The 25,054-nt window shown below is 36.0% G+C and overlaps 1 protein-coding gene across 3 annotated transcripts in view; it reads right to left on the bottom strand.

The window, feature by feature from the left end:
• The window catches only part of rassf7a (Ras association domain family member 7a), a 43,232-nt gene extending 20,755 nt beyond the window's left edge, over positions 1-22,477 (bottom strand). The window contains exon 1 of one of the 3 annotated variants that reach the window (XM_084396682.1): positions 22,355-22,477. The gene's annotated coding sequence lies outside the window, so the exon portion shown is untranslated. Of the gene's footprint in view, positions 1-6,446; positions 6,566-15,414; positions 15,507-22,354 lie in introns of those variants that run through there. The other 2 variants (XM_084396684.1, XM_084396683.1) reach the window with 2 other exon arrangements.
• Positions 22,478-25,054: the final 2,577 nt, after the last annotated feature.

The raw sequence follows: 25,054 nt of genomic DNA, 5'->3' as shown, positions 1-25,054 counted from the left end.
TGTGCCAGTGTCCTGGGCCAGACAAGCTTTTCAATTAGTATGCGTGTGAATCCAAGTACCATAGGAGATTGATTTTTCAGTCAAGACATGGGAACCAAGGATGAAACAAAGTTACAACTCAGAGGATTGGGATCTAAGCTCTTTCAGATTATCAAAGATTATCAAACAACTGAGCTTTGTGAGAAAAGCTGTAAAGGGTGTCAGGATGAGACATGAGAAAATGAGAGACAGACTAAACCTTTTCCTGAACTGTGATTTTGTAGAATAAAAATAACAGCAGCTGCTAAGGCGAGGAAGAAAATAGAAGCATCACCTGCCTTCAAAAAAGTTAAGGCACCTTAAAAATAAACAAAGAAGAGAAAGATCCAGACAACCAAATCTGAGAATATCTAATTTTCAACATGTACAAAATACCAAGATGAATATACAATTATTTTCAAATTCTAGTTTAAAATAGCCTAAATGTGCCACGTTTGAATCTTTGTGTTCTATATTGACTTTCATTTAGTTTTGAAGTTTAAATTTATTTAGTCAAAATATGTGATGTGGTGCAACCCATAATCAAAACGTAAGAACATATTCTCCGTTCACCTTAAATACACTATGTGACTGTACACATTAAAAAACAAACATTTAAATATATTTTTAAAGATAAAAATATAATCTTACAAATGTTGTGAATTATATAATTAATTTCATAATTAATTCCAATTTTTTTTGTTGTAAAACATGACATTTTCCAAATTAAAATGATCAGATATTTTAAGAGATTTACTGATATGATTCCCTGTTTTCCCTTCGCGTTTCTGTATGCTGGTTGCACCACATGACTTTGATTTGGCAGACAAATGTTTTTTGAAGTTTTTACAATATTTTTAACAAAACGCTTTAATGCCCCCCACCCCTCCCCCTCCCAAAAGGGGCTTTTTTTTTTTTTTAATTATGATATCAGAACAGTTGTACCACCCTGACATTTTTTTATGGAACGCCCAAAAGTATCACAATACATTTTCCTTCAGAAATTTCATGAAAAAACGTATTCATCATAAAAGCAGTGTATGTTGTTTAAGAAAAACATTCATATAACCATACTGAAAATGTGCCCTTGACTTTGAATTTAACTTAAATGACAAAAATGTGTGAGTCCTTGCAGATTTTCAGATGATAGTTATATGCTTTGAGTATGTTGTTAGTGTGTGTTGAGTAAGCACTCAGTGTTTGTGGTTGCTTTGCTTTTCCATCTTGCTTGCATCAGACAGGAGCTGCCATATGAGTAAATGCCAAACCCAAACACCTTTCACTTTCTCCACCGAGTAAAGCGGTCCACTCTCGGAGGTGGAGCATTCAAGCATTTAAATGTTTATGTTTATGATGATTATGATTGTGTCATTTTAATTCTTTCTAGGAATGCACATACCACAATGTGAAGGGAAGGTCAACATCTACAGTCTCTTCCATAAATTGTTTGCATTGGAGTTGCAAGCAATGCAATTGCTTGCAAATTGAAGAAAGGTTCATCTTTCTTTCACATTGTTCAATAACCACAAGAAAAGCAGAATAACTGCACCTGCTCTTGTAGGTAAGGATATATTCAACAACACACATCTGGAACATTATAAAGCATTGTAGCTAGAAAGCTTAAAATGTTAATACAGTTAAGGTGTTAAAACATTTTCTGGAATGTTATGTCAAACTATAACAAAGAACTGACCAGTGGAAACATACAGTACTACAAAATTTTACTAGAAAATGATTTACTTGACTAGATTAGAAAGTTCCCACAATAATGGTTCCTACCGTTTAAATAATGTGAATGACAGCCTAGATGAAGTAGTATTTTATACATATTCAGAATATTTTTGGAGCATAAAAAAAAAAAAAACACTCCAAGAATGTTAACTCAATCGAGGTTGATTGAAAGGATTTTAGAAACATTACACCAACCTAAATATGTAAAAAACCCAGTAAAAAACACCCAGTAATAATCATACAATAATTGTCTCTAACATTTAAATAATAAGGATACAACCTAGATGATTAGTATTTCATAGATTGCACTTATGGAACGCTACAACAAATGGTGTTAAGTAATAATTTCAGAAACAACAACCTAAATATGATAAATATCATTCCTTTTTACCAAGTCTTGTTTTTGGTCTCCTAGAATAAGTTTCAAAGGGGTCCTATTAAGCGCTTTTATGAAGTCTTGATTTTGTTTTTGGGGTGTAAATGGGGTCTTTCATGCTTGATTGTTCAAAAAACGTGTTTTACATATATTTTTCACATATTTTACATTATTACAGCTCCTCTCTCCACTTTCTGTGCTGTGTGCTGTGCTGTGATTGGTTAGCTGGCCCAGTGTGTTGTGATTGGCAGTGCTTAGCGTGTGTTCGGGAAATGTCCCGCCCCTCCATAACCGGGAGTTCTGCTCTAGTGCAAATATGCAATTGTGGCAATTTGGACTGCGGCAATTTCAAACCTGTTTCAGACCCTGACAATGTTAACAAACGGAATTTGCAAGCACGGATTTTAGGATTTTTGAGAGTGGTATGTTTCCTTGTACATTATAGGTACGATGTTAAACGTCAGGATTATTATGTTCAGGAACAGTGTTTAAAATAATGCTCCGCGTCATGATAACAACGCCCCTTAGCTGTTATAAATTCACTGTAAACCACGGTTTCTTGGGGCTTATTGCTTAATTTTACCCATTCTAAGTTCGTCAGCCTTAGGAAGGTCAAACAAATGAGTTGAGGAATTATTTAAATGAGGAACATTATGACTTCATAAAGCCTGGAAATATCGTGTTGTAGTCCAAGTGAGCTGTTCGTTGTAGTTCTTAGAAAATGGATTCTGTTCAATAAAACATCTCCCTTTGGAGTGGACTTTGATCTTTTTTATGCTCAAACAGCAAAATTACACACTAACAAAAGTTGAAAAAGTGAAAAAGCACAATAGGACCCCTGTAATGCTTCACATATTTGACATTGTTACAGTTCCTCTCTTCCCAGTCTGTCAGTAACGCTCTGTTCAGTTCCTGTCTCTATGAAGCTCCTCCTTCTGAAAAGCACAATGTGCTCTGATTGGTCGACTGGACCAGTGTGTTGTGATTGGTCAAGAGCTTCGCGCATGTTTGGGAAATGACCCACTTCTACAACACACTACTAACTCGACTTAACCAGGCCAGGACCCTTTTTTTGCGTATGCCTTGGGGCGGAAATTATTTAAATGAGAAATATTGTGTGACGTGTTCATAGCCGGAAAGAAAACTCAAGACTACAATCAAAGTGTTTCAGAGAGTTCAGAAACAGTGTCGGACTGAAAGAGAATAACTCTTTGGAGTGACTTTGTGCTTTGTAAACCTTTTTCATGCTGAAACAACAGAATATTGTTGCTAGTTTCCGCTTCCCAAAATAACTATGGATGGTATTGCCTAGACAAAGCATTATTTTGTACATATTCAGCAACACAATTCACCATTGAACATTGCATTTTAATGTAAATGTTAAACACTAAAATGTTAATTGAAATGCAGAATATCTTTAAATGTTATGCCAATGCTCTACTTGCATTAAGAAAACTGTCCGCGTTTTAAAGTTTCTGATACCATTTCTAAACTGGAATATTGGGAAAATGTTTCTATAACATTGATCATCTGGGTCTTTACACAGTGCATTTAAGTGCATGGGTTTGATTTAAGCTAACCTGACCTTGAGAGCGATCAAAGGCTTTTTATTGTGTTATCTGGGAATCTTCACACTTTTGAACATATTTTTACACCTTTCTGAGATTGTCAATGGAGTGTGAAAGACAGAAGCTTACACGACATGAGAGAGCAAGTCGCAGAAAGATCCAGATAACGATAGAGAGAAACAAGGAGAAGGTTTTCACTGAATACTTACAAAGCAAGTGAATGATTTGCATGTAAGGTGAAACTGTCCATCTTAAAATACAAAAGCTTTCACAAACCCTAATGAAAGCTCACATGTGTTAGTCAACATTGATCCAGAGAAAGCCAAGGATGCTTAGTGGTCACCACAGGGGTCAATGAAACTCACACTGTTCATCACTTTCCAGTAAAAGAGTAGACCACAATGTGTTTCCTACTACCATGGGGATATGAGTGAAAAACTAAAAAAAGAGCTTGGCCTGGTCACATTTTACCTGAAAAAAATGGCATGATACAGAAAATGAAACCTATTTAAGATCAAGATAAGTACATTTCCCCCAAATTCTCATTAAGCACTATATATATATTATAGTATAAGCCTTTAATTACTTTATTTTTATTCCAGATTTACAAATGAGGATGTCCCTAAAGGGAGATTTTGTCAGGTTTTGGTCACTTCTGGGTACAAATATGTCCCCAAAATATAGTTAAGTAGGTACACAAAGACTTGACCTTTTAAATACAAATATTGAACACTTTTGAACTTTCTGACACTTTTTTTTTCTTCTCAAACCTCAACATTTTGCCTTTAGATTTTAAATAAGCTTCAACCACTAATTACCACTTAATTAACTACAACCACACTTAAAATTCAACAATATTACTGATTTGACTGCACTGACACTACCGGATGAGAACTGAGCTGGACTCTCATGTTTTCTCCAGAAATGCTTTATAGCTAAACTGAAGTTATTCAATTATTGATGATCTTTACAGTTATTGAACAGAACTGAATCAACACTGAACTGACCTCAGCTGAATAATGACCGTTTACAATTGTCTTTTTCGAGCTGTTTACAGCAGAATTGAATTCTGTTTGCGTCACCGATCATCCTGTTTATTACTGTAAAGCCGCTTTGAAACAATAGTATAAAGCACTATGTAAATAAAGGTGCCTCGACTTGACTACAACCATTACTGAAACTCACTCTCCTGTACAACATTCCCACGTCCCATCTCGCTCCCGATCAATGGCCACACATCTCTAATGTCCAGCTGTGCACTCGGACCTGCTGTTCCTCATCAGTAACACGAGGTGGTCTAGTCTAAACGGATCACATCAGCATCACCTAAACAGCTTAACACGAACAAGTGCTGAACTGACACTTTAACAAAGAGCTGAGCTGGGCATTTCAAAACATGACCTGCTGCCTTCGACTCTACGTCACAAGATTTAAGTTGATTAGTCATGAAATGTTTCACGTGAACGCATATACCACAGGTGCGGCATCTGCAATATCTGACTGGATGCGTTGCTATGCAGTTGCTAGGGTGTTCTGAGTGGCCAAGTCATGCATACATCGAAAAATGATTGAGAAGGTTTTGTTGATTGAAGAGGATAATGATATTACACGACTCCTAATGATATACTAACCAGATTTTGTGTCTGTGCTGGACTTTAAAGCAGTCTGGTCATTAGCAGAGCGAACGCGGTTATACACAGATCGACAGGGGAATCCGGTTAGATTAAAAGCAAACAGCAAGTTCATAAAGGACTTAGTGAGAAGAGCCTTGTTAAAGAAGCATGATTAATGTAGCTCTGAACACTCGGGAACATAATTAAATCCAGGCTCCACGCTATATCATCAGTTATTCGTCATGTTAGGGTTCATGTCTCATTTTTCATTGAGAGATGTTTGGGAAAAGATAGTAAACATATTTAAAAGGTCTCCCTTCTGGAGTTTCAGAAGAGATCTCAAACTGTGCTCAGATTTTCCAGAATAGCAAAGTTTGCAATTTAACATCAAACATCTCATTATAAACATCTCATCTGATCCTTCTCAGATCTAATTTTCTGTTATCCACGCTTTTGCTTAATGAACTGCTCATATTGTTCTTCAGAAAAAGACTCCAATAGTCTCACTTGTGTCTCTGCAGTTTCAGAAGAGATCTCGACAGTCTCAAAGACTTTCTAAAATACCAAAGTTTGCTATTAAATGTTAAGAATTGGATTATAAACTCTATGTTTTCCATATTCCTTTTATAGTTCCTTTATACACTCAATGTAGTCAAATTTTTTATTTCTCCAAAATATGTTTTAAAAAAAACACTAAGGAGATATTTTTTAACAACCCAACTCTATGAAATGAGAATAAAGAAATACGTTTAAAATGGAGAACAATGTGAGACTTTTGCTCAGATTTTTCTTCAAAGAAAGACTCCAATAATCTCAGATGTGTCTCCTATAGGGTTTCAGAATAGATCTCAACAATGTCTCAAACAGTGCTCAGATTTGCCACGATTCATCTAAAACCAAATGAAATGAGCTAGGCTACATCCACATTCATTTTATAGTTCTCATTTGTGTATATTTTAGGAAAAACGTCTGAAAAAGAGTTGATGCCTCCTGAGCTATTAAAGAGCAAGTTTCCCTCTGAACAAGGCTTGATGTAAAATAATCCTCGAGCCGGAGATCTCACAGACGTCACAGCAGCGGCTCAGGAACAACAGGTTGATTTACAACTGCAAACAAACAAGCGGAGGACAGTTTTCTTACCTCATAAATACAGAATTCCTCCTGGCTTTGCCGGCTACTTCCACATGAAAGCAGAAATGTCCTCCTTTGAGAGAGACGTGCAGGTGGTGTGTGTGTGTGTGTGTGTTTGGGTCTTTAACGCTCCTCAAGAGTCTGACAGCACTTCCCACTCACATCTGCAGCTCTCTCTCTCTCGGTCTCTCTCTCTCTCTCTCTCTAAGCTCCGCCCCCATCTCCAGGTAGGAGGACTGTCTTGTCTTGAGTTTCTGTCCCCTCACTATAGACGTCTTTCACACCCACGCCCATCCATTTAGTTCACTTAATGAGGACATACTTGACTTAGACCTCAGTTCGTTTTCTAGAGCTAATAATAAAAACTTTGCTAACACAAACATAACCCAAACAGAAAAAAAAAAAAAAAACATTATTCATTAATAACAATACACTATTTGTATGAAATGTTGGTAATACTTTACAATAAGGTTTAATTAGGTTTTAATTTTTAACATTAAGTATTGCATTAAATCACATGAACTAACAACGTGCAATGAGCAAAACTTGCATGAGTGAGCATTTGGAGGTGTTTTTTCACACAGCTTCTATCTGTGTGTGAGCGTAACCAGATGCTTGCGACGGAAGTCACATGCTCAGCTTATTCAAACAGATTTCTGTCACTTTTGGTACCCAGAGGAAAGCTGTATTGCTCACAGTTCAGAAGACTTCATGGAGGTCTCTGTTTTTATTTCTAGAAATAAAAAAAGACTGCATTTAATCTCACTGCTGTCTGGAGAATCAATGGAGACAGGAGATCTCATCTGTGATGTTTCTTTTCAATAGATAATGATACGCACTGTTGTAGATGAGAGCTTAAACACACACACACACACACACACGATACACTGAAACCGGACCATCAGCTTCCCACTGAAACCATACAACAAAAACTCAAGTGGACAAACAGCTCAATCAAATCACTATGGTTATGTGGGTGAATCTATTGAAAAGAGATCTGTCATATTACAATCCAAAAACAAATAAATGAAAGAAATTGTTAAAAAAATTAAGCCAATTTATAAGACCATTTCAAGTTTGTGAAAATTCAACTCATTTTCTTGATCATTTTTCATTACTGTAATGTGTCCAAATGTTTTACTTTCGAGTTTATTTTCATTATCAATAATGATCTTGTTAGTTTCTCATTATTATAATACAGTAATGAATCTTACTGTTTTTTTTTATCTTTTTTTTCTTTTTCTAAAATAAATTATCTTTATTTTTCTATTGTTAAATAAATTAATAAAATAAATGGAAAAAAATAAATAAAAATGATAAAAGGTATTAATGAATACATTTATTAATGAATACAAATAAAGAAATTAAGGGCTAAAATGTGTGAACAAAAAAAATATTTATGCATTATATATATTTTTTAAGAGACATTTATTTCTTTATTTCTTGAATATTTGGTTATAAAATTTAAGGCAGTACAAGTACTAGCATGACGAATAAAAGCTTCCACATAATAGACAAGATTTATGTATAGTGGTAATGAGAATTAGGTCAAAATGCAAAACAATATGGCTATACATGCATATCCTTGTTGCCACTGTCGCCTTTTTTGCCTTTGGCTTTTGGCTTGCTTAGTTGGGGACATTTAATTTAATATTCATTATATTATATTATATTATATTATATTATATATATATATATATATATATATATATATATATATATATATATATATATATATATATATATATATATATATATATACATACACACATGAACTAAATTAATAACTTTTTTTACAACAAAAATTAACCATCACTGAACTAACTTAAGCTGGACTGTGACGCTATTTTCTTCTAGAAACAAACTTTGTTGCATCATTTTCCTGTTATCTCTGTAAAGCTGCTTTGAAACAATCTGTATTGTAAAAAGCGCTATAGGCTATATAAATAAAAGTGCCTTGACTTGACTAAATCAGCTTAATTTTATTCAGGCAAAACAGCATAATTGTATTTCTTCTGAAGTTGGGAAACGTGACCTGCACGAAATTCAACCACAGATACATCGAGCAGTTAAATACTGTAGATGTAAACATCTGGTATCTACAGCCCTATACAGCAATTTCACAATGACTGTAATGAGTGCCAACTGAGCCTTTGGCCTTATTTGTCCACACAACGACACGCAACAAAACCAGCAGTCAATTATTAATGCTTCCTCTCACTTTGTACGCCATCAAGAGCAATACAATTACCTTCTGCACTGTGATAACAATAACAATCATACATTGCTTTATCACATAACAGCCGTCTATGCTCAACACGTGGAGTTCATTGGCCTCTAAAACCTCTTCTAATTTAGTAAAGTGTGAACGAGGCAGGTTTAGTGGCCAACATTAAGGGATTAAGGGTGATTATAACTCTTGGTTTTATCTGTTTTACGTTCCACTGACACTTTTGAAGCATTCCTGAGGGCAACTTCTCAAACCTGTAATCTCGGCCCATCCCCCCCGCGGCGTCTCAGACCCCCCACGCTTTCTGGAGCCGTCCTGTCAGGGTTACTTAACATTCCCTCAGTTTCAGGTTACAACCCCATTTCAAAATGTGAATTAAATGTGCACCAAATAACTTTTTAATATTTTGTTGTCTTGGACTCTCTATTGCCACCTATTGGTGTGGATGTAGAGTCACTTTGAACATCATTGCCAATGCAACAGCACTATTCAAAGGCATGTTTTTTCTTCCCAAGATTAAATAATTTGGCAAACATAAACGTCCAATAATGAGAATGTTACAGAGATTCAGCAAGCAGTATTTGTCTGGTCATGTGTTCACAAAATGCCGGACTCTATGAGGGAGTAATAAAACTGGTTCATCATTTTAAACCGATTTCTCAAGAGTACAATTTGTTTGTTTATCATTTGATATTATGGACATCAGAAAGCATGCCTGAGATAACCACATGACCTGCTTTATGAGGAAACACAACTCAACTGCAAAAGGATTGGCCTGAATAGGAACGCGACTACTTCCTTGCCTAATCCATCTTGTCATTGCATTTCCATTCGCAAACAAAGCCGTTTGTTGCATTGTAAAAGAATAAATATTCCATCATAAAGAAAAGTGCACTCAGCGGTTAAGCTTGTTTCAACATAAAAAGTGAACAGATGTGACCCAGTAGTTTCCCTCAAACAGATTTCATCATTCGTCCAGGAGATGTTTTCAAAGCACAGGTGCACTTTGAAGAATCCAATGACAGAAACACTCTAGAGTCTCTTTAGATCAGTGGACAAAACATGGACAGGTGTGCTGTGCTCAAACAGACCACTGCATACTACATTAACAACCCATAACAGTGCACACTAAATACAACGCTTTACACTATGATTAAGGGAATTAGGGTAAAAAAAATTTTCAGGCAGACTGTCCACACTATTAATTGCAAGTGATCAAAAAAGATTTGTGTATCCAGACATAACCAACCTATGGGTTTCTTTAGTAAGAGTCGCGGTGCAGAACTCCTCCATCCACAGGGAAATGCCCAAATCTTTGGACATACCATTTGAACACCGTATGAACACTTCTGTCATTTCTATCATCAGCTTTGACGTTATAGTTGTGTGTTGCGTTAAGAGAGACAGTTTAACAGCCAGAGTGTCCAGATTGAGTCACATCTGTAAAAATCTGATTGGAATCTCATTTCAAACTACTTCCATATGTGAATTGAATCAGTTGTGAAAAAAAAAAAAATCCAATTTTATGTGGTTCTTTTTTTGTTGTTTCTGTCAAGACCATCTGAATGAACATGGCCTTAGTACACCCGAAAAACCAAACTCTTTTTGTGTGTTTCATGGAAGAAAGAAAGTCATACGGGTTTGGAACAACATAATGGTGAGATTTTCTTGTTTGCGTGAACTATTCCCTTAACTGCACATATACAATGGCTTTGGAAAGGCTATGAACCTTGCATTACATGTATCTTTCTTATTACAATTAACTGACAAAGCTCTTCTTCAAGAGAGAAGTGAAACATTTTTGTTTAACAAAACAATCTGACCTTGACAGAAGGCTACAAAAAAAAAAAGAAAAGAAAAAAAGCAGCCCATAAACAGGCATGCCAACATTGTGTGAACAGGTTGTGGTTTTAAATGGTATGAGCGGTGTTGTGGTGTACGGTCTTCTGTCTTTTTCTTTCACATAATGAAGAAAGAAGAAGGAATGAAGAAAAACATCTATATATATATATATATATATATATATATATATATATATATATATATATATATATATATATATATATATATATATATATATATATATATATATATATATATATATATATATATATATAATTCAGGGTGAATTCAGGGTGATTGTGAAACTTTTTGCCATTGAGATGGAAAAAAATATGCGTCTTGTATACACACACACACACACATACATACACACACACACAATACTGTGCAAAAGACACGTTAAAATAGTTTTAAGCCAGTTATTTTGCTGTAGTGTGTCAGTAGGAAATATCAGTTTACATTTTCAAACATTCCTTTTGCCATTAGTTGTAATTATAGTACGATTTTTGTATAAACAAGGAGTCTGACAACAGCCGGTGCTCCACACAGAGATCTGATCTCACCATCATCAAGTCCATCACATGCACAACAATACTTTGAAAAAGTAAAAAAAAAAAATTAAAACTTTTTTTTAAATGAACTTTGTTATTAAACGTTTTACTTTTTACTTCTTTTGAAGCAAAGAAAAGCAAAATCCAAAATGGTTTGGAACAACCTTTCAGTCAGGAGGCAACATACGATGCTTTAAAAATGCAATCTTGTGATTTATACACATGCACAAAGCTTCTCCACAAGATGCAATGCTTAGCTTTGGCATCAAGTGCAGGATGAAGTGAAAGCAGGAACAAACCAAGGTAGCACTGCTTGACTGTTGTTTATAGGAAAGCGCGGTTAAATATAGCCCAACTCTGTCATTACGGTCACCGCATGATGACATAGTTCTTTGTCATTTGCTGGGATTTGTGCAGTGCAACGTACACTTCTCATTTTGCAGTTAAACTCCAATAACTCAGTAAAGAAAAGCCCAAAATCACATTGTCAACAATAAAAGTGTTCTCCTTTCTCCTTAGGCTGAAGACAATTCAAAACGGCTTGAGTTTCAGGTCTATTTTAAAAGCACACTCAAAGCAAATTATATTCAACAACATAAGAGTTTGAAGAAATATTCATCTTTCAATAGAAGTTAAGCTTGCACTAAAACACTCAGAACCACAAAAGTCTATAATACCCAGAAAATACAAATTAAATCTGAACTTTCATGCCACTATTTAGTTTATTTCCTCAAACCAAAGTTGAAAAACAAACTGTAGTTACAGTTGATACAGTTACAAAACGATGATGATTTGCTGATTATTTTGTCAGATTCACAGTGAGATTGAAAAGAATAAATGTGATTATGTTCACCTGCTGCTCATTTAATTGCTGACGCTGATTTTTCTGCCTTAAAAACTTTTTCTCCTGACTTACTGTATCTTGGCAGATATTTTACATGAGACCAAAGTTGCATCTAAAAGGTAAACCAGAATCTAAATGGACTTCTAACTGGTCTTTGATAGTTTTAGGGATGCACAATATCGGTCAAAATGGGAGATTTTTTTCCAGTTGTAATTGTGAATGCTTATTTTGCTTCTATACTTAAATATAATATTTAAAAAGTCATTGGCAAATCATTGGCAAATCTCAAGATGAATATTCATTTTCATTCTGCACATTACAATGTTGTGATGTATGAATTTACTTGTAGACTTTCAAATTAGTTAATTTAATTTTTTTGGTAAATTTATATAGACAATTGTAAAGAATTTTACTATCGGCCATTTACTGTTAGTTAATCTGCCATAAAGGGAATACTTAAATTATCAACCAGAATTATCCCTGTTTGACACATCACATTTTATTGTTTTTAATTTTAATAAATATGTTTCTACTTAGTTTTTTGTTATCGGTTATGTGCATTAGGATTTTATGTTACATCTTTTGATAAATTATTGTGTATTGCATTATTTGTTTGTGTCTGTGTGCATAATGCACTTTCTACATAGTATTTCCATCAGCTTGTGGAAAAGCTACTTGTGATGAACTTTGATTCATCATGTGGATTTCTCTTTACCACCAGTTATTACGGTGATGTTAGTATATGTTAAAACATGGCCTTGCTAATTCAGCAGAAAAGGGCTGGTGGACTTACTAGTTTAAAATGTTTTTTTTGTTGTTGTTGTAAATTACAGTTGTTTTAAAGTGCCCCTGTGGTAAAAAAAGAATAATCAAGCTTTAAATATTGTTTATATGTCTATGTGGTGTTTTTAATATGCTTTAAGACAAACCATGTGTAAATTCATATTTTCTCCTTAAAACTGCAGTAAAACAAAGACAGTCTCAAAAGCACGGTTTGAAATCGCTGGTGTTTCTGACGTCACAAACTACCTTGTAACCAATCAGGTCAAAGTGTTATTGTCAACGAGTGGATCTCTGAGATGGTGCGAGTGAGTGGAGGCGGGGCTAATTTGCATATTCATAGAACCGTGTATACTAAATGAGACAAGGGACAAGGGTGTTACATTCAAGCTATTTTAAGGCATGAAGACATTTTTTTTCAAGGAACAAACTTTTAAATATGTCATTTTGGTGATCAAAGATAAGTTTTAAGCCATAAAATTATTGACTACAGGGGGACTTTAAAGTACGTTTTTACTGTTTTTTACTTAATTATTCTGGCAATAGCCAGTTTAGCTGCCAGTTTTTTCTGTAAAAATGAGAAACATTTTTACAGTGTATCAGTTAGATCTCATCTGACTAACATCCATATATCTATTTTTGCTAGTGTCCATATGCACTACCATTCATGGGTCATGACATTTTTAGTTTGTTGTTGTTTTTAGAAAGAAATTAATCATTTTATTAAGTAAGGGTGTATTAAATTGATCAAACGTGACATTAAAGATATTTATAATGTAACAAAAGATTTCTATTTCAAATAAATGTTCTTTCATCTATTAATTTTTAGCATTCTACTCATCGAAGAATGTTAAAAATAAAAATAGATCTAGGTTTCCATAGTTCGCTGGTGTCCAAGCCTGGGCCAAGCTAGTCTGTTTGCTGGGTTTAGAGGGGTTTGGGGTATTTGTAAGGTTTGGAGACCAGCTGGCCAACCAGATAAACACCAGATAACACCAGCTTGGCCATGCTGGGAGACCAACTAAACCAGCTAAGACCAGCAAATCCCTGACTACAAGTTTGAGCAATGACAACAGTAATGTTTGTCTTGTTAAAGAAAACTACTATGTGAGCATCTGGAGTTCTTTGGGACTGTAAGACAGCTTTAAGTACTTCAAGGTCACGTCTCCAGCGAGAGGTACAAAATTTGGAGGTGCGGTTTTGGGTGGGCCGGTTGTTTTTCTTTTCTGTCAGAAAGGCTTTCAAAAGCTCAGGAAGAGGGGTATGAACAAAATCACCTGTCATGTGCCTGAGGGGTCATGGGGCACAAGAAACAAAAGGACTCGTCTTTCAAAGCCCCCCAGCTCTGTCTGACAGATATCCAAACACAGAGAACAATGACGCTTTCAAAACATTTCACTTTCATCCTTCATCATCATCTAAGAGCTACAGACACATATAAAGATGTTTTTGTTCCATTTCTTAGAAATTAGTCTTGTGAATTCATTTGTAGATCCAAAAACCCAAATGTCATACAAATTTCAAAACATTTCCAACAGATGTTATTGAATTGTAGCCAGCACATCTTCAGTATGAATGAAGCTTTGTTGGGCTTCTGGAACGCTCTAGGTGGCAGAGAGATGATAATAAAGGCCGGTTTGTGTAAATGACAGTATTTTGGGTGGATTCCAGACAAGGAATCATTCCTGAGGGCAACAGGTCAACAGGAATTTCAGGATTGAAATTAGAAATGATGCCATGTCATTCAACAAGTACTTACATCCTCAGTCATCAATATACAAAAGAATGATTATAATACATTGCACATAAACTGTGTGCCCAAAAGTGTTGATACATGAATCATATCTTAAAAAAAAAAAAAAAAATCTAAATCAAGTGGCATTTGTTTTAAAGAAATATATTACGTGCACTTTTAAAACACAACACTTCACAATGAGAAGTTTGTTGGTTTTAATATATACAACAGATATACTGTTCAATATGACGGACAGGATGACACAAACACCGTCGGATTCAAAAGTGCCTCCATATAAATTTTTTTAAATCATATCCTTTACAAATAACATTGGGACCATGTATTTTATGAACATAAAATGTATGATTTGTAAGGGAAAAAACTAAGTATGAATCTCCTAAATCCACGCCGAAAAGAGCAGATCATACCAAACCGTACAAATGAGATCATATGGAATTGGGTAAATCAAAATAGTACAAAATTGTTGCGAGACTGTTCTTGCCACATTTGTTTTCAGATGCCACTTGGTTTCATATGTTTAATCTAATGCAATGACATTCATACATTTTGGAGTCAACAACAGGACTCTCCATTAAAAAAAAGGAAAGAAAAAAAACACAAAAATACTAAACTACCGTACTCTCTCATTCAAGGCTATACAACACAGAGAAGCACCATCAAGAAGCATTTTCTGGCAAGTGTTTCCTGAATTCACCTCCTCTCCCTGAAGAACATTTGACTAAATTACATTACCATGGTAACACAAAATACTAATTACCATGACCAAGAACAAAAGATCTGCGTAATTAGAAAAGCCAGCACTTTTGTGTGATAAAACATCTCTTAAACGGAACAGCGCAGCTAAAATCAAGCTTATTTTTTCGAACTCTTGCAAATCTAACATATGTTTAAACTCCACAAGTTCGCATGAAACTTCAAGACATTGAAAAATTAAGCCCTATATGCCTACATGCCCATAAAAACTGGTTACTCACCTATAATGCTGTCTTTAGAAAGTGCAAGACACGTCTGAGACTGCGAGACAGTTGAGGCCACCTGATGTGGTACGTGAGCTTCCGTGTGAAACGTTAGGAGGGGCCCGGAGACAATCTGAAGTGGTGCCGCCATTCCGTCACCATGGAGACTGATGCTCTTTCAAAGCCACCGGCCAATGGCGAGGCACTGCGATTGTGTTGGGACAAAAGTCACATGACCAGTGTTTGAGCAGCACACAAAACATGAGTGGGGTTGGGGTGGGCAGGAGTTGTCGGGGCATTTGGGGGAGGAATGGACGCTTGGAAGAGCCACAAAAGAAATCAAACGGCGAGCGATCCCACCATGGTGAGGCACCAACTTCATGCTTGTTTAGGGGCCATTCCTTCAGCCAAGCAAAACCAGTGACCTTTAACAATCACTGAGATTCTGTCAAAACACATTCTTTTTCCATTGAATGCAATCACTGTTAAACCAAACTTTGATAAAGAGGTTAAAAATGCACTTCAGAATCATGAAGGAATAACAACGCTCCCTCAAACTATAAAACAATTTCTGTTCAATTGTGTTTCGAACGAGTTCATGATGTTATATCATGAGTTCATCATGTTCATAAGTGCCCTACAAACATTGCGGTGACTCTGATGTAATCATAGAGCAATATTACGGTCCATAAAGCTCCGGGGTAAATTGTCAGTTTGCAAAAAAGGGATCCATTTTTTCTTTAATTGATCTTACTGAGACAGGAATGCAAATAACGCAGCCACAAAATGTGACACAAAAAGACACAACCTTGAAAATTTCAAGCAGAACAGGATAGGTAGATTCAGACTGGTAATACTGATTTATACCAGGATTTACATAAAGAGGGCAAAGCTCAATTACTATTAAACCGGTTAATAAAGTGATAGTGATAGTAATTTATGTGTGCGTGTGCATGGTCCCTTAATCGGTTTTCCCGTGATAATTTCATCCTTTTAATGAGGCTTTTTTGCTTAATTATGATATCAAGACAGTATCATTTTCACACTTTTTATTTTATACCCCCAAAAATATCAAATTGAATTTTAATTCAGAAATTTAAAACTTGTTTTTCATAGAAGAGGTGCATTCAAGACACTGTAAATATAAATCGCATTTTATGTATAGTGACATGAGGGTGAGTAAATGATGACAATATTGTTATTTTTGGGTGAGTTACTCCTTTAGTTTCTTCTTTTTTTTTTTAAGGGGTAGTATAATGCCATTTTCACAAGATGTAAAATAAGTTTACATCTACGTCTTTGATGTATGTGAAGTTTTAGCTCAAAATACCCCACATATATTTATTTTTATATAGCATGTTAAAATTGTCACTTTCTGAGGGTGAGGAAAAAATGCACTGTTTCGATTAAAAGCTTTGATTACATCCTCACACAGACATGCACTGAAAATTTCAAAAACCTTTATAGCCTTTTATGTTCAAACTGGAGTCAGACAAAGATGGAGAGACTCAAGAAGTGAAAACATGTAGACGACATTTCTGAATGGTTAGTTGATGAATTTATGTAGCTTACTACATAAGTAGTTATGTAGTACTATGTAGTTATCTTCTAGTCATTGATTAGCATATTCTATCTTGATAATCTATAAATCACGTTCCCGGGGGTGGAGTTTATGTAAATTTGAGGGTTAGTGATGTCACTATCCTGGGAGGAATGTTGTGTAGTTCCTACCAGCCGTTTGTTGTAGTCCTTAAAAAGCAATTTCTTTAAAAGCAAATATCTTCCTTCGCTTTGAAATTTGAGCGTCATAACTTTGCAGATGTTGTTAATTCTTAAACAGCAACATTACACACTAACTAAAGTTTAAAAAGTGAATAACATCAACATAAGTGAACATAATCAACCACCCCTTTAATTGGTACAAATGCCAAAGACTACCCAATTCCTTTTATAAAGCTCTGTAAACCGAAACTGACTCGAAAAGGATATCACTTCAAATTATTTTGCAATGCTCATTCATTCCTTCTGAACTGCCCTGTTTCGATCATGATAATATTTAACATAATCAAAAAAGCAATGCAGTAATCATCAAAGATTGTGTTTCAGGAACTTTAAGTTGTAATTCCCAACATATTTCTCTCATGGGAACGTAAAGTGGAGGCATAACTCATGAGGAATAGTTAAGCCTATGTGTGTGAGATGTGAAGAAGTATGCGCTATCTCCAGATGGTACATAAGCTCTTTTTGTTCTCGATCCATCTAGCAGCTGGACAGATGAGTCACTGTGAACTGAAGAGGTTTCGCAGGAAGAGAGACAGACACTATTTGATTCCCATGTCCGCCAAAAACTGGCCCACTCCATCCAGAAAGAACATGGTAAATCACGTTTGGGAAGGAGGGCGTGCGAGGAATGCTATTGCAACAGATATATTATGACTGCAGAAATACAACAAATTACAAGAGCATTCAATAAAATTGTGGTCATATTAGCAACATTTTGTGGGCAAAAAAGATTTATTCCCATTGCCAATAGTGTAGCAGCAATGTAGTAGTGCTGGGGTGTATACCAGTTTCAGTTTCATGTACGATATGCGTTTCAAATACCGAAAATACCATGTGAGTCCTATGATTTCTGCAATGCAGAAAACGTGGACGGAATCCAGTCACAAATGGAACTTACTGTATAAAGCAAAACTAGCCATGTTTCTAGTATCTGTAAAACCTCATTCTTCCATCTTAAAAATATATATCTAAATTGACCCTTCGCTAAGCCCCGCCCTCCTTAGTTACTGTTGCTACGCCTGACAAGCTTTCGCGCCTGGCACGTCTACTATGCACCGGTGTCAGACATTCCCAAGGAGATAATTAGTAATTTTTGGCGAACAGGTGAAATATCTGAGAGAGCAAGACAAAGGGGACTGCAGTATGCATTCCAGGGATATATCTACGACATAATATGCAACCGATTAGAGAATAATTTCATCAAAATTTAAGCTAAAGCCTATAGGTCCCAGCGCAAGCAGCAGCCGCCTCATACGCTGACCATTCAAATGGGAAACACACAAATTGAGGAACAGCTATGTTCATGCACAGTAGGTTAAGTGAAATTTGAAAATAATCGAATAATTATAAATCAAACAGCTTATCTATAAATCTTGTGGAATAAGCACAAGACATTAGCCTGACCACTTTGCAATGATAACATTCTCCCGCTTATATTTTTAGCGTGCCAGGCTACTGCTCAATTACGTCATATGATTTCAATGAAAAATGCAGAACAGTTAGTTCATGCGTTCATGACCTCAAGGCTAGATTATTGTAATGCTATTATGGGTGGTTGCCCTGCACACATAATAAACAAACTACAGCTGGTTCAAAACGCAGCAGCTCGAGTTCTTACCAGAACCAGGAAGTATGACCATATTAGCCCAGTTCTGTCAACACTGCATTGGCTCCCTATTAAACATCGTATAACTTTTAAAATATTGCCAATCAATTTTCAAAGCACTAAATGGTTTAGCTCCGCAGTACTTGAGCGAGCTCTTAACGCATTATAGTCCTTCACGTCTATTGTGATCTCAAAACTCTGACCAGTTGATAATACCTAGAATATCAAAATCGACTGCTGGCGGTAGATCCTTTTCCTATTTAGCACCAAAACTCTGGAACAGTCTTCCTAACATTGTCCGGGAAGCAGACACACTCTGTCAGTTTAAATCTAAACTAAAAACGCATCTCTTTTACCTGGCATACACATAGAACATTATAGATTTCTATTATTCAAATCAGTTAAATGATTATTAGGCTGCATAAATTAGATCAGCCGGAACTATGAACACTTCCTATAACACCTGATGTACTCGTTACATCATAAGAAGAATGGCATCTACGCTAATGTTAGTCTTTCTGTTTGTTCCGAGGTTTACTGTAGTCAGCCGGATCCGGGCCGTATCCAGATCTGATGGTGGACCCATCCACAACACATCCCTGAAGTGTCAGCAGAGATTGTGTCAACTAGACTCTCCCCTGTGAAGGCCTCAGCCACACGACAGCCATGGGCACTGATCCTCAACAAACCCGTCTCCATACCGGCGTGACTCCGATCTTCAACCAGATGGAACTGGATAATATTCTGAATGTTCTGATCCAATCTGACTTCTGACTTGTAATGCTGCCTGAATCATAATCATACAATGTTTGCTCGTTGGCCAGAGGAGAACTGGCCCCCGACTGAGCCTGGGTTCTCCCAAGGTTTTTTTCTCCCAAGTCGCACTTGACAGCACCATGGAAGCGAATCCGAGCGCTGATGATATGTTGGATTCAATAGTAAAGGTGTATATATATAAGGTGTTTCATTCTTAACCAACGTACAGTTAGAAAACGTAATAAAACTTGAGCGTTTGAGCAAACGAACACACATCTCCAACCCATACTGATGCTGACGTGTCAATGGTCGCTTTAGCCAGGTGGTGTTTATAGTGTAGGGGGTGGAGCTTTAGATTCTAAAGAGCATTTGATTGGACAGAAGATGTGATGAGAAACTGAAGTCTGCATGACATACAAATCCCTGATCCATTTTAGAGGAAGTGAGAGACTGTAAGTTTTGAATGTTTGTATCTCCTAAATGCGAATTCTGTCATTGTTTTGGAACAAACTAGCTTATTTATATCCTTAAGGCTTACATATTCATACTAAAAGCTAAAAGAAACTTACATTTTGATTTCAGGGGGCCTTTAACGGACACACACGCAGCAGCCATTTTGAGTCCACAAGACCGCAAGTGCACATGAAGTGTGGCATTTTGGGACAGGGCCTCTCTTCACCACGATAGGATAGGTGAAAAACTGTATGTGACAAAAGAAGCATGTCCAAATTCTTAGTACTCATAAAAGAGTCGGCATAAAGTACCCGGATGACCGACTATTTCCAGTGAGATTCTGAAGTGTGCATACGATGGACACTTTACTATCCCATGAGGCCACAGGAGAGGATTAATGAATGGCAGTGAAGCAATGCAACTGAAGCTGGTAGGTCACATGATAATGACAACATGGTGAATGTAGTACGTCCAGATTACATCTATACTACACACAACAGTACCTACTCAAGAGAGTATGCGGTTTTGGATGCAGCCACACACTGAAGGACGCGTGACGCTCGTGTTTTCGGCGTCTGCCTTCTCACTACATGAGGACATAAACACGTGAACTTCATCTGCAGAGCTGATCTGAGAGTTACTCACCAGCATTTCACTTGATAAAACTATTGCAAATCATATACACAACGTGTAATATACAACACACTCCAACAGAATGCTATATCCCACAATGCAGTGCACTCAAACTAAGTGGCCATTTTTAGACTAACAAAAACCACCCGTAGTTACTGTTGCTACGTCCGACAAGCCATTTCGCTCTCACACAGTGAAAAATAGGCTACATTGCGGAGCAAAGAGGTCCGTAACAATGCGCCGACAGACAAAACAGAGCTGGTTACTTTTGATATGAAACAAGTCTCAGCTTTCAAATTTTGTAATTTTTTAAGAAATTCAAAAAATACTGTTTTGTGTCGGGACAGATCGCTGTAGCGCCTCAGTGCAAGCGGCACGTGAGCCGATCATCACTTCCTACTAGTTATAGCACATAATAAACATGAATGAACATCGTTTCAACCGCGAAAAGATGTCAATACACACTATTTTTCAAGTTCAAGTCCACAAACATTAATCTACTAACTCTCCTGTCTGGTTTGTTTGTCAGAAAAAAACGCAGATTCAGCATTATGATCGGTCAGACCTGTCAATCAAACTCACGGCGAATTATAATTATAACCATGATTTTTTACATCTCTGGCTCTGGCTTACATCTCATAATTTGATCAGACTGCCAAAACTTTAAAAAATTTTGTACACCAAATTGTATATATATATATATATATATATATATATAAAAAAATATGAATACCCATTTTACTTTCTAAATTGACAACTCAAAATGGATCATTTGGAACCATTATACTTTAGTAATATTATATCACAGTTATCTTGAACTGTATCTTGAACAGTATACTGACATCTATCGGTGTGGGTGAAGCGTCATGCAAAACGAAAAGGTTTCAATTATAATTAGCATTGTCAAAATATCTCATTTTATTGAATTTGTCACCCATCATAAATTTATTCCGCAACCATATGCATCTAATAAAAGGGGTATTACAGAGATAAGATTAGATATCAGTCTGGTTATGTGCCTTCAAAATGAAGACTGGAGAGACTTCATCTAGTGTGTGTGTACATCATATCAAAGATATAATTTCCTCATGACTCACCTGTCACATAATGACTGCATAACTGACATGACACAAAGCATCACATCACAACTACAACAAGGCACTGCTATCATTACCACAAATAAGCTCCATGACAGTGATGGGTTTTCTGCATGCACATAAAGAACATGTGAATTCAGTTCAGTTACAGTAATATTTCTCTCTTGCGTAGCTCAGCACTGGTTACAAGCATTTACACTTAGTCTGCTGTTTATTCCAATTTGAATGCATTAAGTGGATGATGAGCAGAGCATGGTTTACACTACTAGTCCAGATAAATCCACGAACGTGTAATTCAATTTCCTAAACAAATAAATTAAAATCAAATGTCACTGCATTAGATACAAATACTGCATCTTTGTTCAGACCTGACCGAGCCTCTTTTTTTCTTTCTTTTTGCAGTATTTCTTACCCAGCAGGTGTCAAGTTGAATTTAGTGGATGTATGAAGTGGATGTAGAGGATGTTCAGTTTCCTAGCAGGTGGAATTCATAATTTTAACAATATGGACAACCAGAAGCGTCTGGAGAGTTTAACTGTAGGAGGTTTGTTTTGTAAAGACATTTTGCTTCCAACTCACAAACTTCATTCATTGATTATACCAAATTAAGAATGTGCATATATATACTTACCACTGACGCAATGCATTTTCCCGCACTTTTTCGTCCAATACTGCTGAAGGACACTGTGTGTGTGTACACTTATCAAGCAAGTTGCAACACGACGCCACACACAAACTCACAACTCTCCCAACCAGTCTGTGCTGTGAGTGATGGAATCGTGACGTCGACGCCAGTCGACCAATCAAAAAGGTTTGTACGTGCGTCGCGTCGATATCGGTGCATAGCAATAATAAGCTCTATTTCATGTTAAACAGCTCTTTAAGAACGATGGACTACTTTTTAGGTATGCAGAGTTTCTTTCAGAATATAATATACCAGTAACTCCCAAAGAGTTTGCCACAGTTATGGATGCTATTGCATCTTGCATACTCATGCTTTTCAAAAATAAAACTCTCTCTTTAGGTTATTTACCTTCTCTTGAACCTGTCAACGCACCTATTGGTGAGATATGTTACACTGGGGAAAAAAAGGAAGAAATTATATTGGAATGGACTGGTTCATTTTGATCATAAAATATATGGTCCATACAACAAAGGTTTTTCCTCAAATAAATATATTTTTAATTAATTCATAATATTTACCCTGTCAAAAATTTCTTACAATTATTATTTTCTGTCAGAATGACACTAAAACTCCTCTTCATTTGTTTAGGTCGTGCAGTTATACTCTGCAACTTTGGAAAGATGTCAGTTTGTTTATCTCAAGCAATATCTTGCAAAATCTCTCAATGAATCCAAAAACTGTTATTTGGGGATTTTTTTTAAAGCAGATTCAAATGCCTGCTTTATAAAAAATCTAATTATTTTCCTATGTAGATTTTACATTCATAAATGTACGGTTTTAAATTGTAAACCTATGTTTTGGTATTACACAAGATAAAACATTACTTGATTTACTCAAACCCAAAAGCACTCAGAACATGTACAATTTGCACTAAGTACTTAATGTTTACATTTATTTTTAAAGTAATGGCCTCCTTCTTTTTTTTCCCATTCTCGTTTATTTTACTGTCTAGTTCGGTTTTTGTTTTGTGCTATGGTGTTGGTGAAGTGTTTTCTTTTACTATTCTTTATACTTCTGATATTCTTATTACTTATTGTTGTGTTCTACTTATGTTGTTCCACACTGCAAACTGAATGTGCAAATAAAGCATAAATAAAAATATATATATAAAAAAAAGAAAGAAAAAAGAAAAAGCCACTAATTGTTTTCCCCCCACTCTACACTTATTTAGTCGAAATAGTTGTAAATGCAACAAATTGTATTGTAATATTTGTTTTTTATTGTAGGTGTATATTCACTGAAATGAAAAGCTGCCACATTTTATGCATTTTTGATCCATATCTATGCATTTTGTCACACTATGCTGGACTCAAAATGAGATGAGTAGAGAAACTGAAAAAAAATGAACAATTTCATTCATTTGCCTTTTTTTAACAATCAGCTTTTAATGTTTAGCTCTAACCCTCCAACAAATTTCTTACTGTATTTTAGCCATTTTATGTTTATTTTATTTAGTTATTTTATCATTACGATATATATATATATGGATGTACAATGAAAAACCATGTTTAAAATTTTTATAAAAAACCTAAATACTGTCCAAAATGCTTAAAAAACTTAGACCATGACTTAGAAATTATTGACACGTTAATTATATGTTGCTTCTCAGAACAACTCTCTGTTATCTGACTTATCATCAGTGGAAAATATTTCAGAAACATATGGAATAACAGTCTTGCACCTGCGTCTGCTCTGCACACACTGTACCTGCAAGACCAGACATGTTAAGAATCTGACAGATGGGGATGCTGCGCTGCTGGAGATCCACGACAGGAAAACATAGTCTTCATGAGAAGGATGATTCCTTTGACATTAACATCCACAATGGGACACTTACAGTATTATTTCTCTGTATTAGCGTTCACATAATATCAGTGGATGAATATGGACCAAGACTCTCTCCTGTCAATCTAACATGGAATACATCTAAAATAAAGCAGAGAAAAACAAGCATTTATCATAATGGAAATGGCGCCCCCTAATGATTCAGCAATGTATGTGACAACTTCAGCAGATTTTACAGTGGTTCTGAAAGTCAAGTCAAGTCACCTTTATTTATATAGTGCTTTTTAAAATACAGATTGTATCAAAGCAGCTTCACAGTGATTACATGAAAATAATACAAAAAAGTTTGTTTCTAGAAGAAGATTGCATCATCATCCACCCTAAGTAAGGCAGATCAATAATATTGTTGAATATGAAATGTCCCCAACTAAGCAAGCCAAAAGCCAAGGCAACAGTGTCAAGGAACCAAAACTCCATCAGGTGACAGAATGGAGAAAAAAACCTTGGGAGAAACCAGGCTCAGTCGGGGGCCAGTTCTCCTCTGGCCAATGAGTTAACAGTGTATGATTATGATTCAGGCAGCATTACAGGTCAGAAGTCAGATTGGATCAGAACATTCAGAATATTTATCCAGTTCCATCTGGTTGGAAGTCGGAGTCATCACGCCGGTATGGAGACGAGTTTGTTAAGGATCAGTGCCGATGGCTGTCGTGTCGGTGAGGCCTTCACAGGGCTGATGAGGCTGGCACCTCAGGGATGCGTCATGGATGGGTCCAAGTGCAGGTCCACCATCTGATCTGGATACGGCCGGGATCTGGCTGACTTCAGTAAACAGGTAGGGACTGGTTGACACTTCAGGAC

Source organism: Rutilus rutilus (genome assembly GCF_951802725.1).
Source record: "Rutilus rutilus genome assembly, chromosome: 23".
Lineage (NCBI taxonomy): Eukaryota > Metazoa > Chordata > Actinopteri > Cypriniformes > Leuciscidae > Rutilus > Rutilus rutilus.
The sequence above is the reverse complement of the archived record's forward strand: the minus strand, read 5'-3'. Positions and strand labels throughout refer to the sequence as shown.